The 13,257-nt window shown below is 39.9% G+C and overlaps 1 long non-coding RNA gene across 1 annotated transcript; it reads right to left on the bottom strand.

Annotated features, from left to right (window-relative positions):
* Positions 1–10,494: 10,494 nt before the first annotated feature.
* Positions 10,495–12,861, bottom strand: LOC148112270 (uncharacterized). The gene is made up of 2 exons (XR_015729574.1): positions 12,696–12,861; positions 10,495–11,856 (listed from the first exon to the last, which is right to left on the bottom strand). It is a non-coding gene; the product is annotated as an uncharacterized LOC148112270 (long non-coding RNA).
* Between the last annotated feature and the right edge of the window lie 396 nt (positions 12,862–13,257).

The following is a 13,257-nucleotide window of genomic DNA, read 5'->3' as shown; positions in this document are numbered from 1 at the left end:
CTTATTATTTTGGGGCACGTGGAGCAAAACGGGGCTCCTCTTGCCATCTTACCTGATTTCCAGCTCTGTCTCCCTAACCCTAACCAGAAGAAATGGCGGGGACCATTGCAGTTAAATATTTTCAGGGAGGGCTTATTTTTGGGGGTGGGCTTATTTTCGGGAGAGGTCTTATTTTCAAGTGAGGTCTTATTTTTGGGGAAACATGGTATATAAAGCCTTCCATTCCCCACTATCCTGTCAGAGCTGAAGAAGCTTCTTGGATGAGAAGCGCAACGTCTTCAAAAGAAAAGTCCAGTTGCCTCTTGAAAAAGGAGCTTTGGGACAGATTCCTCAAAGAACATGTTTATTGGATGCATCATATCGGCACAGATGGTGAAAACCAACTCTCAAAGTTCCTGCGGTTTTCACCCTAATTAAAAGAACTATTTCTCAAGGTTAACACTTAGCATTTAATTGAAGTTCAGCTTATCCTGGTTTATTTAATATATCTCAGTTAAACAAGAGAAAGGAAGCAACTGAAAGCCAAACAGTCCAATATTCTGATTATTGAGAAAAGCAATTTTTAATATCCCTCCCAAAAAAAAATGGTATTCAAGAAACTATAGAAAGATGGTTGGGTCATTCAAATAATTGGATAAGGAACAACTATGCAGTCAAAGGCAAGATACAGATCAGATGCTTTATATCTTAATTTATATACCAATTTACTTTTGTTGCTCTTTTTAATCATATGACTGTATGTCTGTATGACTGTATGTATATGCACTCTCCTCCCTCCCTCCCTCCCTCCCTCCCTCCCTCCCTCCCTCTCTCTCTTGTGATAAATCCAGTAAATTCAAGAATTCTTAAAATAACTGCACCTGTCTGCTTCTTCTACTCCCCTCTGTATGCATCTGAATTTAGCCATTTATTTAGCCCTTATTTGAGCTGTTACGGCTTCAGAGAAAGCGGATCAAAATCATATTTAGTGGAGAAGATGCAATTTAGATATATATATTTTAGGAGAATACGTGTCTAAAAGGCAACCTTTTGTGCGGATCCAGGCAGATGAAAAACCTGTAGGGAAATGTAAATCCGGGCTGGTAATTGAATGCAGATGTGACACAGACTACAGATAGGCTGATATCTCCGTTCTTTTATGTAACTGTGGTGGTACTAATAGCATGAGCATATATGGATTGGGTTGTGCTGCCTCCTCTGCCATTAAATTAATTGTATTGGAAAGCAATAAGATCGCTATAAAAATACAGGAAGGATTGAAATGAAGTTCTAGACATTGTAAGTAAAAAGGGAAGTCAGGGTTTAAGGAGGAAGGCGCGTAGAAGATGGAGATAGAAGCTAGTCCTTTGTAACAGAGAAGCTTTTATGGACAAGAATTTTATTTGTAGAGGTCACTTCCTATGTTTTATGGACTCTCATCCTGGCAGGCATCCCGCTGTTCCATAACCCGTGTAGCTGAGATGACATTATGATGGCAGGCTGTTGGTGTGACTTATTTTGTCTAGTCGCATTTACACACCTTGCATATATATATATATAAGAGCATAACAACCAACCGTTTGGTTCACATAGTCTAATCCACCCCCAACTCTCACAAATTGCTAAGCAGGGGTGAAATCCAGCAGGTTCTGACAGGTTCTGGAGAACCGGTAGCGGAAATTTTGAGTAGTTCGGAGAACCAGCAAATACCACCTCTGGCTGGCCCCAGAGATCTCTATTCTGGGAATAGAGATTTTGCAGTATCCTTCCCCCATTTCTGTGGGTGTGGCTTGGTGGGCGTGGCATTACTGGCTTGGCGTGGCTTGGTGTGGTTTGGTGGACATGGCTTGGTGGGCTTGGCAAGGGAAGGATACTGCAAAATCCCCATTCCCTCCCCACTCCAGGGGAAGGATATTGCAAAATCTCCATTCCCACCCCACTCTGGGGCCATTCAGAGGTGGCATTTGCGGGTTCTCCGAACTACTCAAAATTTCCTCTACTGGTTCTCCAGAACCTGTCAGAACCTGCACCCCTGATTTTCAGTAATAATTATACTGTCCTTAATATGCCCTACCCTTTAGAGTTTGTTGGAGAACTCCTTCCTCTAAAGAAGTTTGGTAAAGCTGAACATCCACTATCTGCCTACAAATCTACTGGAAAGTTTCAAAAGACATTAATAGTTGGTTCTGTTTGAAATTTCAGAATTATTTCAAGTACTTGAGCATATCATCTCCCAGCCCTACTCCCTTTTGTTTTAGCTGATCTTGCCTTCTGGCAGCTCTGCACATGCACGCACTGGGAACAGGCTCCCCCTGTTCCTCTGCCTCTCTGATGTCTGACTCTGAGGCTCCAGAGTCTGCACATAACTCCCAGATGGCCCTGGCCCCATCTCTGCCTCCGATGCAGAGCCCTCGTCCGAGCCTTCCGCAGTCTCCAGGACTGGCCCATGTTCCTCCCCAGCCTCCTCACTGTCCGACTCTGCTGCCAGCTCCACAGGCTACTGGCAGACCACAACATTAACAGCCATATTACTAACTTAACAACTGCATCGATTCACTTAACAAAGGTCGCAAACTGGGGTAAAATTCACTCAACAACTGTCTTGCTTAGCAATGAAAAACTGGAGCTTAACGGTGGTTGTAAATCGAGGACTTCCTGTATTAATCCCTTGGTAATTTGGACACCGTGCCTACTGGCTTATATATATTATGTGCTGCTTGTTAATGTTGAAAATAAACAACTATTGGGCACATATTTCTTGACTACAGAAATATTTATCTGCGTGATCTATGGATTCTGAGAGCTTTGAATTAATTGCTTTTACATTTTTGCATCTGATATCCTGCCAGCCACATGACTCCAAGAAGGATTTAAAACACTTTCATATGATAACACAGCCTGGAAATCATATGCAAGCCTTTGTGGAAAGAGAACTATTTCACAAATGGACTAAAACAATTTTTGAAGGTTAAAACAAATATATTTGTCATTGATGGATATATTGAAAATGATATTGAAAAACCCCATCATGTGAAAAATTAATACAGAAAGATAGCTTAGGAGTCCATATAAGGGAGGGATGGGATTTCTGTTTTATTCAGGGTTCACAGCTTAAAGAAGTGTTTCAGAGGCTTGATTTGATCATTTGCATATTCAGACCCAAGCAGGCACCTCCAAGAACATTGCTATACCTGTGCCCCAAGAAGGATGAAATATAGAATTCCCATATTACCCCTGCAATCCAGGATTCTTCAAATTTATCTGGTTTACACAGAACCATTGATGTAATTTTTAAAATGTCTTCATAATTAATTTAAAAGAGGAAGTCTGAAAGCAAGGTGCTCAATATGAAGAAAATATAGCTATTAAGGTAGGAATGAGACTGTAGAATTTAGAATGGCTGCCTAGTCTTCCTTCTGGCATCTGTAATAAACCATGCTTGTTTATACGTTGACAGACATGTCTGTGGTTTGCCATTCGTCCCATCTCCGCCATCTTGTTTATAAAAAAAATATTGTAATTCCTGGCTCAAATACTCAATATCTAGGATCTTGTTCCTTTGGGAAAATTACTATAGTCTTGCTGTTCACAAAGAAACAGACTCTGGCAGTGTGATCCTTGGTTATGAATGCATTTGTGTGATCTTCATATATCACAGACCAAAGAGTCATATTATTGTGTACCTCTAAATAAAGTACAGGATGGACACCAGGGATGAAATTCAGCAGGTTCTGACAGGTTCTGGAGAACCGGTAGCGGAAATTTTGAGTAGTTCAGAGAATTGGCAAAGGTTACTGCAAAATCCCCATTTCCTCACGGTCAGCTGGGACTCTGGAGGCAGAGAATAGATGAGGGTGGGGCCAGTCAGAAGTGGTATTTACCGGTTCTCCGAACTACTCAAAATTTCCACAACCGGTTCTCCAGAACTGGTCAGAACCTGCTGAAACCCACCTCTGGTCCATGTCTATGTCTATACCGATACTTGTTTCCTTGTACTTGTTGACAAATAAATAAATAATAATAATAAATAACAATGTTATTTTACTGGATTCAGATCCAGTGATCTCTCAGCCACTGAGCAAGGAAGATGGAATCTACTCACATCTATCCACAAACCTTTGACTTTTTTCTTTCCTTTCAACATCCCATTATATTTTTATTTCTGGAATAAAATCCTCAACGGATGATAAAATGGAAAATCAGTATTTCCATCTTTCCTGGCATCCTAATCTAGTTTTTTGTTTTGTTTTTTGTTTTTTTGGCCCCTTATAATTTGTCTTTTAATTGAGAAGGAACAAACCAGCCGGAGATCAAACACAAAAGATGTGAGACTGGAAAAAGACTATAAAGATTTGATTTGAGAAGCATAGTAGCAAGGAGGCAGGATCTAGGCTGCGGATCTGTTTCTATTTATTCAACCACCGAGATCAATAGCGTTTTTTTTTTTAGAGCGGACAAAAGAGGAAAGACTGTAGCCTATAACAAAAACCCTTTCATAATCAATATTATCGAAAAGATATTAGGTTTTTGTAAAAACAAAAAGAGATCATGGTAGAAAGTGGCGGAAGGGAGGCGGTGAGAACCCACCAGAAGCGAGACAGCACACAAAGGTTTACTTCAGAGGACTACAAAATATTGGACTAAAAATAACATTAAAGATGAAATTTGCAATGAATCTCAAGCTGCTGTATTCCCCATGGCTGAGTCTGCCAAAGGCACTGTTGGTTTCCTCTGTTCTTTTCTGTCTTTATTTAAATATTTTATACAGTTGTCTGTGTTCATGTGTAGTGCGAGCTGTCATTTATATTTCAAGTCCACTCTAAAATGGATCTTCGCCTACAGCAAGCTGTGCACAGCAGTTGAGTGTTTCTGAACTAGGAGGCTACACTGAAAGCAGGGAGGACAAATGATGGCTGGTATTTAAAGTCGTTTTTGTGTACTTACAGTTGGCTGTCTTGTCTTCTGCTCTGAAACGGATTTCGTGGCTTTTGTGATATTACGAAAAGATGGGATGAGATTTCCATTTATTGGAAATCCATTTATTGCTGTTGAAATACATGCATACGTACATGCATACATACATACATAACATACATACATATGTATGTGTGTGTGTATTGTTGTTAGTTGCAAAGTCGTATCTGACCCATCGCGATTCCATGGACAACGTTCCTCCAGGCCTTCCTGTCCTTTACCATCCTCTGGAGTCCATTTAAGCTCACGCTTAAATGAGCTTCAGTGACTCCAGCCATCTCGTTCTCTGTCGTCCCGTTCTTCTTTTGCCCTCAATCGTTCCCAGCATTAGGCTCTTCTCCAGTGAGTCCTTCCTTCTCATTAGGTGGCCAAAGTATCTGAATTTCCTCTTCAGGATCTGGCCTTCTAAAGAACAGTCAGGGTTGATCTCCTCTAGGACTGACCGGTTTGATCGCCTTGCAGTCCAAGGGACTGCACCACAGCACCACAGTTCAAAGGCGTCAATTCTTTAGCGCTCGGCCTTTCTTATGGTCCAACTTTCACAGCCATCCATTGCAACTGGGAAAAACCGTAGCCTTGACTATACACACTTTTGTTGGTAGGGTGATGTCTCTGCTTTTTGGAATGGTGTCTAGATTTGCCATAGCTTTCCTCCCCGGGATTGGACTAGAAGACTTCCAAGGACTCTTCCAACTATGTTATTCTGTTAAAACCTGGTGCCGCTGTGTGTCTTTGTCTACTTGTGGGAGGAATAGAGGGGTCGTTTCATTAGCAAAATAAGGAAGTTCTGTTTTAAAGCATTCAGGCTACAAGCAAAACAATTGAAAAGAAAAGGTTTTGTATTTGATACTTTTTTGATCTATTGCTTTATTTTTTTTCTTGGATCAGAATTCTTCAAGTAACCAAAGATTTCTCTGGGTAACTTCATTGCAACATTCAGCAAGAATGGGAGTTTCTGGTCATCCAAACTGTTGTTGTGTTACTATCTCTGTGTCATTAAAAACTGAGAGTTAATGATCTCCAACATACTGTAAGTGTTCTATCATTTGCAAAAGATCAACCCCCCCAATAAGCAGTCACAACTAGATATAATATGACATTCCACAACGGTTAATTTACACACTTTAATATGTTTCTGTTAGATTACTGCCCTCCTCCCCCCCAGTGGGACATAACCCTCCTGGTCACAATCTTTTCTTTCACTAATCTTCTTTGTATCTGTTCACTGACCCTGGAGGATGTACTTAGCTTGCGACCTTATATTTTGGTTAATAAAATTCAGGCTGTCTGACCATCAGTCACCTCCACAAACTAGAGGGAGATTATTGTTTGATCAGAAGTCTTAAGAACATGGCTTCAACTTCTGGGTAGATGGCTGGATGAGCAGACATCTCTTCGGCAGAGGTGGGTTTCAGCAGGTTCTGACCAGTTCTGGAGAACCGGTAGTGAAAATTTTGAGTAGTTCAGAGAACCGGTAGTAAAAATTCTGACTGGCCCTGCCCCCATCTATTCTCTGCCTCCCAAGTCCCAGCTGATCGGGAGGAAGTGGGGATTTTGCAGTATCCTTCCCCTGCCAGGCCCACCAAGCCACGCCCACCAAGCAATGCCACGCCCACCAAGCCATGCCCACAGAACCGGTAGTAAAAAAATTTGAAACCCACCACTGCTCTTCGGGACCTGTTTCTTTGACCTTTGAGCTTATTTCCCAAAGAAAAAAAAAACAAAAACGACAATCAATGATATGAATATGAAATAAGAGAGATGCCGTATGATTTAAAAGCAGCATTAAACACCCCGCAATGCTGCCAGCATTCTTTAGGGATTTATATTGCCCAGAAATGCCACCAAAATGGAAAAATTCCCAATAATAACTGACAGCCAAACCAAAAATCTACATCGGCGTTTCTTGCTAATTTCCAGAGCTGTGGAGCAAAATAATCAAGATGTAAATTAAAATGTAGAGATTGAATCTGCGTTTTTAAAAAGTTGCATAGTTAATATTGTTCACTTGTTGAGGAGGCTGCTTGTATCATCTGTGTATAGTCTCTGATTCAAATAACACACTTGGGAACATCCTCTCCTTTCTCCAAAATAAACAATTTAGCTGTGTATTCAGTCAAGGGAGGTTGTTCTTTTAATTAAATCCTCTCATCATATTATTGCTGAGATGGCTGTAATAATTTTAATTGGTTAATTAATTGATGTGCTAATTGGCTAGTTCATCGAGTTAATCAACTGGGTTTTTTTTTAAAAAAAAATTCAACTTTTCAAACTTCAGCTGTTTGACGACACTTATCTCAGTGGGATATATCAAGGCTCAAATTAATGTAATTAAAAGATACCACTGCAAAATTCTGTTTTTCAAACCAACATAAACACTGTTTACCTACCTCCAAATCAGTGGTGAAATGTAAAATTTGTTACTACCGTTTCTGTGGGCGTGGCTTGGTGGTGGTGGGGTAATGTGACTGGGTGGGTGTGGCCAATTTTTTGTTTTTAACTTTTAAAACCATTTTTTCTACAACCTCTTCGGCGAAGAAGCTTTCCCAGCTGAGGCTTTTTTTCTTTTAAATGCCTCTGACGATCAGGCAACTCAGCTTGGACCGTCAGAGGCATTTAAAAGAAAAAAAGCCTCTGATGATCGTGTGGCTCAGCTGGGCATGGGGCGGGGGGTAAGGATTTTTGCTACCGGTTCTCCGAACCACTTGTCTTCATTGCTACCAGATCGGGCAATGTGGTCCGAACTGGGAGCATTTCACCCCTGCTCCAAATGCTTTTCCCCCTCAGCCTTTAGAAACAGGCATATCTACATTTAAACTTTTAAAAATTATGAACTTGAGGTACAAACCAAATGAATTAATGACCAACATAAGGCATGGCAAATAACTATTTGAAGGTCCAAAAATTAACTCTCTTATAGAAAAGTTCTCCTGTGAACTAAACCAGTGGTTCTTAACCTTTCTTTCACCACAGACCTCCTTTAAATATCATTTGTGGCCACAGACCCCCAAGACTTAACTCAAGATTTAAATCATAACACTTCTTCAAGCCTTTGCAGAACCCCTGTGACAATATTGTGGCCTTCCAAGAGTCTGTGGACCACAGTTTGAGAAGCATTGATGTAGACCACATCAGAAAAAGGGGGTAGGTCAAAACTGTAGATTAGGTGGAGCTGGATTTTCCAGGATTTGGACAATTTATCTCCCAGCAGTTATTATTTATTTTATTTATTTATTTATTATATTTCTATACCGCCTTTCTCCCGTAGGACTCAAGGTGGTGTACAGTCAAGAAAAATATAGACACACAAACATCATAAAATTGCTAATTAAAATTATTACTTAGTTTGGCCAATTAAATAAAACCCAGAATTAGATCACATTTAAAAATTCATTCACATGTTCATATGTTTAGCCCCGCCTGTTGGAACATCAGGGTCTTGAGGGCATGGCGGAAAGCACGGAGATCAGGGATATTCCGTATCTCTAGGGGCAGTTCATTCCAAAGGGTTGGAGCCCTCACAGAGAAGGCCCTCCCCCTGGGAGTCGCCAGTCGACATAATTTGGCTGACGGTACCCTGAGTAGTCCCTCTCTGTGAGAACGAACTGGTCTTATGAAGGTAGGGTTAGGCAGGGCAACATTTTAAGTCTTAAAATATTTTGCCAATATTTTAAGGGATAAAATATTTTGCCACATATTCAACGAAGCATTTTGAGGACTGCAAAAATATAAAGGCAACTTGGAAGACATCTACAGCTAATAATATTTGGGAGTGCATAACCTTTTCCAGATTGTGGAATGCGTTCCATCTGTGAGTGGCACGCTAAGGTCCACAGACAGAGGAGAGACAAAAACAAATTTTTAATTTTGTTTCATTTACATGCACAAGAGCCAGTTTGGTAGACTATAGACTGGGTTAGACTGGATTAGAAACTAGGAGACCATGAGTTCTAGATCTCCCTTGTGCTGGGTGATTTTGGGCCTGTTCTGCCCAGCTATGGACCCCAAAGAACACAGCACACACAACGTCTGTACAAACCTTAGTTTACTAAATTAAATTAGTCTTTTTCAAATAAAGGCTGTTAATTAACTTTCTTAACAGCCTACAAGAATCCAAAGAATAAATAATCATAATCTTACTATGGTTGGCAGAAAGCCCAGAAGCAATTTGCAGGAAGCTGATAAGAGAACTAAGATCAGAACACGAAGGAGAGTGAATGAAGTTGTTCCCTGCAAATTGCCTCAGTTGTCGTCCTTCCTTAAATAGGCTAAGGGAGTGGCCAATTAGCCCTAAGTTCAGTGATATCATATTGTCATCGCTACCGGCTCGGGAGAACCGGGCTGAACTGGGAGGAACCCACCACTGGTCATAAGTGTAAAAATGGTCATAAGTCCCTTTTTTCAGTGCCATTGTAACTTTGAACGGTTATTAAATGAATGGTTGTAAGTTAAGAACTACCTGTACTTCAAGCATGACAATTTATCAATGGTTCTTGAAGGTCTCTGAGAATTGCTCTCAAGGTTTCTGGGGATCATTTATGGTCATGGATGCTGAAATTGTTCAGCTCTAGTCTCTGAAACATTAGATGCACATACACAACAGACACATCTACCATGTTTCTTTGTGGTGGGGAAAAAAAGGAGGAGGAGGAGAGGAATGCAAGAGCCATCCATTTTAAATATGTGTGTGTATGTTCTTCCCAGGAATATTAATTTCTTTGAAGGTGTAAGAAAACCTTGGAGAATGAAAATATTATTAATGCTGTAGGAGAACATAGAAAGAATTCTATAGTAAACATTTATTTTCCAGGGCAAACCATCCTTTTTTGTCAAGGACTTATTTTCATTAGTTTTCTAGATTCTTTTTTTTAAAAAAAGTAAGAAAGAAAACTGTTTTGAGTTGCTTCGAATGTCAAAAAACAGAATGACTGTTCAGTACAAATATGCATGCATAAACTAATGTACACAATTAATATCCGAACACCTCATTCTTTTCTTGTTTTTAAATTATATTTTGGGATGTTGCATACACAGACAAATTCCTTCTGCAGTTAATTATTTAAGAATTAATACTTTAGCTACCTTTCCTTCTCAGAGTTTAAAAAATGGATGTTAAAAAGTTGAAGGTACCCGTGTTTCCCTGAAAATAAGACCCTGTCTTATATATTTTTTTCTGAACCTTGAAATAAGCGCTTGGCCTTATTTTCAGCGAGGTCTTATTATTTTGGGGCGCGTGGAGGAAACCAGAGGAAATGGCAGGGACCGGCTGCACGTGCGTTTAAATATTTTCGGGGAGGGCTTATTTTATTGCATGCACTCAAAAGCCCGATTGGCCTTATTATCAGGGGATGTCTTATTTTAGGGGAAACAGGGTATACCCATTTTAATTCGAAATTTAGCAATAGTAGGCGAAGCTCTTCTTTAGAGAAAATGTGTAGATGTTATACAGATGCAGTCTGTGCGTTCGCATATCTGCAGCAGTTGAACATTACTTCATCCAGATAAAATTTTGCTTTAGGAAAATTCAGCAGCATCTTTATAAATCATGAAAACCTAAGCATATTTATTCAAAAGTAAGTCATGCTGTGCTCAGTGGGATTTGTTTCTGAGCATACATTTATAGGCTTGTACTTATGATCTCTTAAACCACACACACGCGTGCGCACACACAGAGAGACACACACACACACTTGTTAAATTCAAAAAACCAAACCATCTATCTATTTATTTTTTAATTAAAAGTAAAATAATACTTAAAGTCATGTGGCACTTTGAAATGTGTAATTCCTGTTTATATCCATTCCATCCATTTCCTAAATGAATATTCCATTCTACGTCAACTCTATTAAGAAGGGTCCTATTTAAGATTACTGATAGAAGAACCCAATGTTCAGTGCCTCTGATTATAATCTAGAGTTTGACAGCGTGTTTCTTAACGTTGAATTCATAAAGTTCATTTATGGATCAGAGGGCGAAGGTGGTTTGGGTGTGCAAAAGCTGGAGACAAAGGTAAAACTTAGCGATCATTTCAACTTCTTCCAACTTCTTCCAACTTAAGTCTATTATTAAAACAATGGCACAGTCTAAAAAACTCAAACAGAAAATAGCCAACCATTTCAGAAAAGCAGAAATATTATGATTGTATGCCACCCAGAGTTACCCTGAGGGAAGATGGGTGGCCAATAAATTTTACAGACAATAGAATGGAATGGAATGGAATGGAATGGAATAGAAGAATAGAATAGAATAGAATAGAATAGAATAGAATAGAATAGAATAGAATAGAATAGAATAGAATAGAATAGAATAGAATAGAATAGGGAGTAGAGTAGAGTAGGGTAGGGTAGGGTAGGGTAGGGTAGGGTAGGGTAGGGTAGGGTAGGGTAGAATTCTTTATTGGCCAAGTGTGATTGGACACACAAGGAATTTGTCTTTGGTGCATATGCTCTCAGTGTACATAAAAGAAAAGATACGTTCATCAAGAATCATAAGGTACAACACTTAATGATAGTCACAGGGAACAAATAAGCAGTCAGGAAACAATATCAATGTAAATCGTAAGGATACAAGCAACAAAATTACAGTCATACTGTCTATGGAGATTCTCAGTCCTCCAGGTCATGGTTGTCCCAAAGATGCTTTTTCAAGAGCCGAGGAAGCTTCTTGGATGAGAAGCGAAATGTCTTCAAAGAAAAACCAGAAAGTCCAGTTGCCTCTTGAAAAACCACCTTTGGGACAAGAGATTGGAGAGTCATTTGTTCAAAATGGTCTAGGATTTCCTGCTTGAGCAAGGGCTTGGACTCTCCAAGGACCCTTCCAACTCGGTTATTCTGTTATTCCAGATTGTGAATTAATTCCAGATTGATTTGACCGACCAATTGAATGACAGGGTCGGTGAGGAACCTGAATGCAGTTGGAAAAATACTTGTAAGGCAAGAAAAGATGGACTGCAGTTCTGCAGCATATGTGGGTGTAAATCTCTTTGAACCCATCAAAACTTACTTCTGAGTGGATTCGCTTATGGCATCGCTATGCAGCATGTATAATCTTTTGTACTAATTACTTTGAAAGCATTTTCTTTGTGTATGTGTTCAGCAGGAGGGGGACCCAGGAAACCAGTTGGATTTTATTTAATATTCAGATAACTTCTATTCACCTGCTGTTAAACCCAGCATCTATAGTCTTTTTTCCAACACTGATCATTATGTGGAACAGGCTACCTTTAAAACAGAGGTTCTTAAACTTTTTGTGCCATGGATCCCTTTGAGAGTCTGGTGAAACCCAGGGAACCTTCTCATAAAAATGGATTTAATTGCATAAAATAAAATGCATAGCTATAGACTGTATTACAATAGGGACAACGGTGCTCAAATACAGTTATCAGAATGCTAAAAAGAAGCAGAGACGTAATACAGTATATGCGCTGCTTTATAATCCACTAAATCGGTTTAGTGAAAATAAAATTGTAAATTTGTCCCACCCAAGGTCATGAAATTTATCCATGGACACTCTCCCATCCAGGGGACCCAGGATTAAGAACGCCTCCTTTAGTGGTTGGTGGTCTAGTCTCAATCCAACTGGGACACAAGGATGACTAAAATGGTAGCATTTATTATCAGTTATTAATTTATTTACCTGCAATGTATGCATCCATAATTATGTTCATTGCGATCCAGTAAGAACATTGCAAGAAGTTCTACTTAGAGGCTTCATTCTACAACAAAGAAGGGAAACCTTCTCACCTTGGAAGTTCATGTAGCTCCTTCCCTCATATCATTCGTAAAGCTATTAAAACAACACGATCCCGTCTCAAGGTTGACTCAGTCTTCCATCCTTCCGAGGTGGGTAAAATGAGGACGCAGATTGTTGGGGGGAAAGAGGCTGACTCTGTAAATGGCTTACAGAGGGCTGTAAAAGCAGTGTGAAGTGGTATATAAATCTAAGTGCTATTGCTGTTAGCAATATCCCACTGTATAAAAGGCAAATATTTCTCATTATTCTTTTTTATCATATTTATCATACACACACACACACATTTGAAACAGTGGTGGGATTCTACCGATTCAGACCGGTTCGGGGGACCTGGTATCTCCGATGATCAGCTGGTGGCGAACCAGTTCACCCCAGCGATCAGATGGTTCACCCCAGCGATCAGATGGGCCCGCCTCAGATGGGCCTGCCTACCCACGTTATTTTCCTAACTTTACCTCCTCAGCTGATTCACGTGGCAGAGCCGATTGCTGCGTGAATCAGCTGTGTTACTCCTCCGAAGAAACCCGGAAGTGAAGACTTGTTCAAACTGCA

The sequence above is a fragment of the Pantherophis guttatus genome, chromosome 11, assembly GCF_059756535.1.
Source record: "Pantherophis guttatus breed Tessera chromosome 11, ASM5975653v1, whole genome shotgun sequence".
In the NCBI taxonomy this organism is placed as follows: Eukaryota; Metazoa; Chordata; class Lepidosauria; order Squamata; family Colubridae; genus Pantherophis; species Pantherophis guttatus.
The sequence above is the reverse complement of the archived record's forward strand: the minus strand, read 5'-3'. Positions and strand labels throughout refer to the sequence as shown.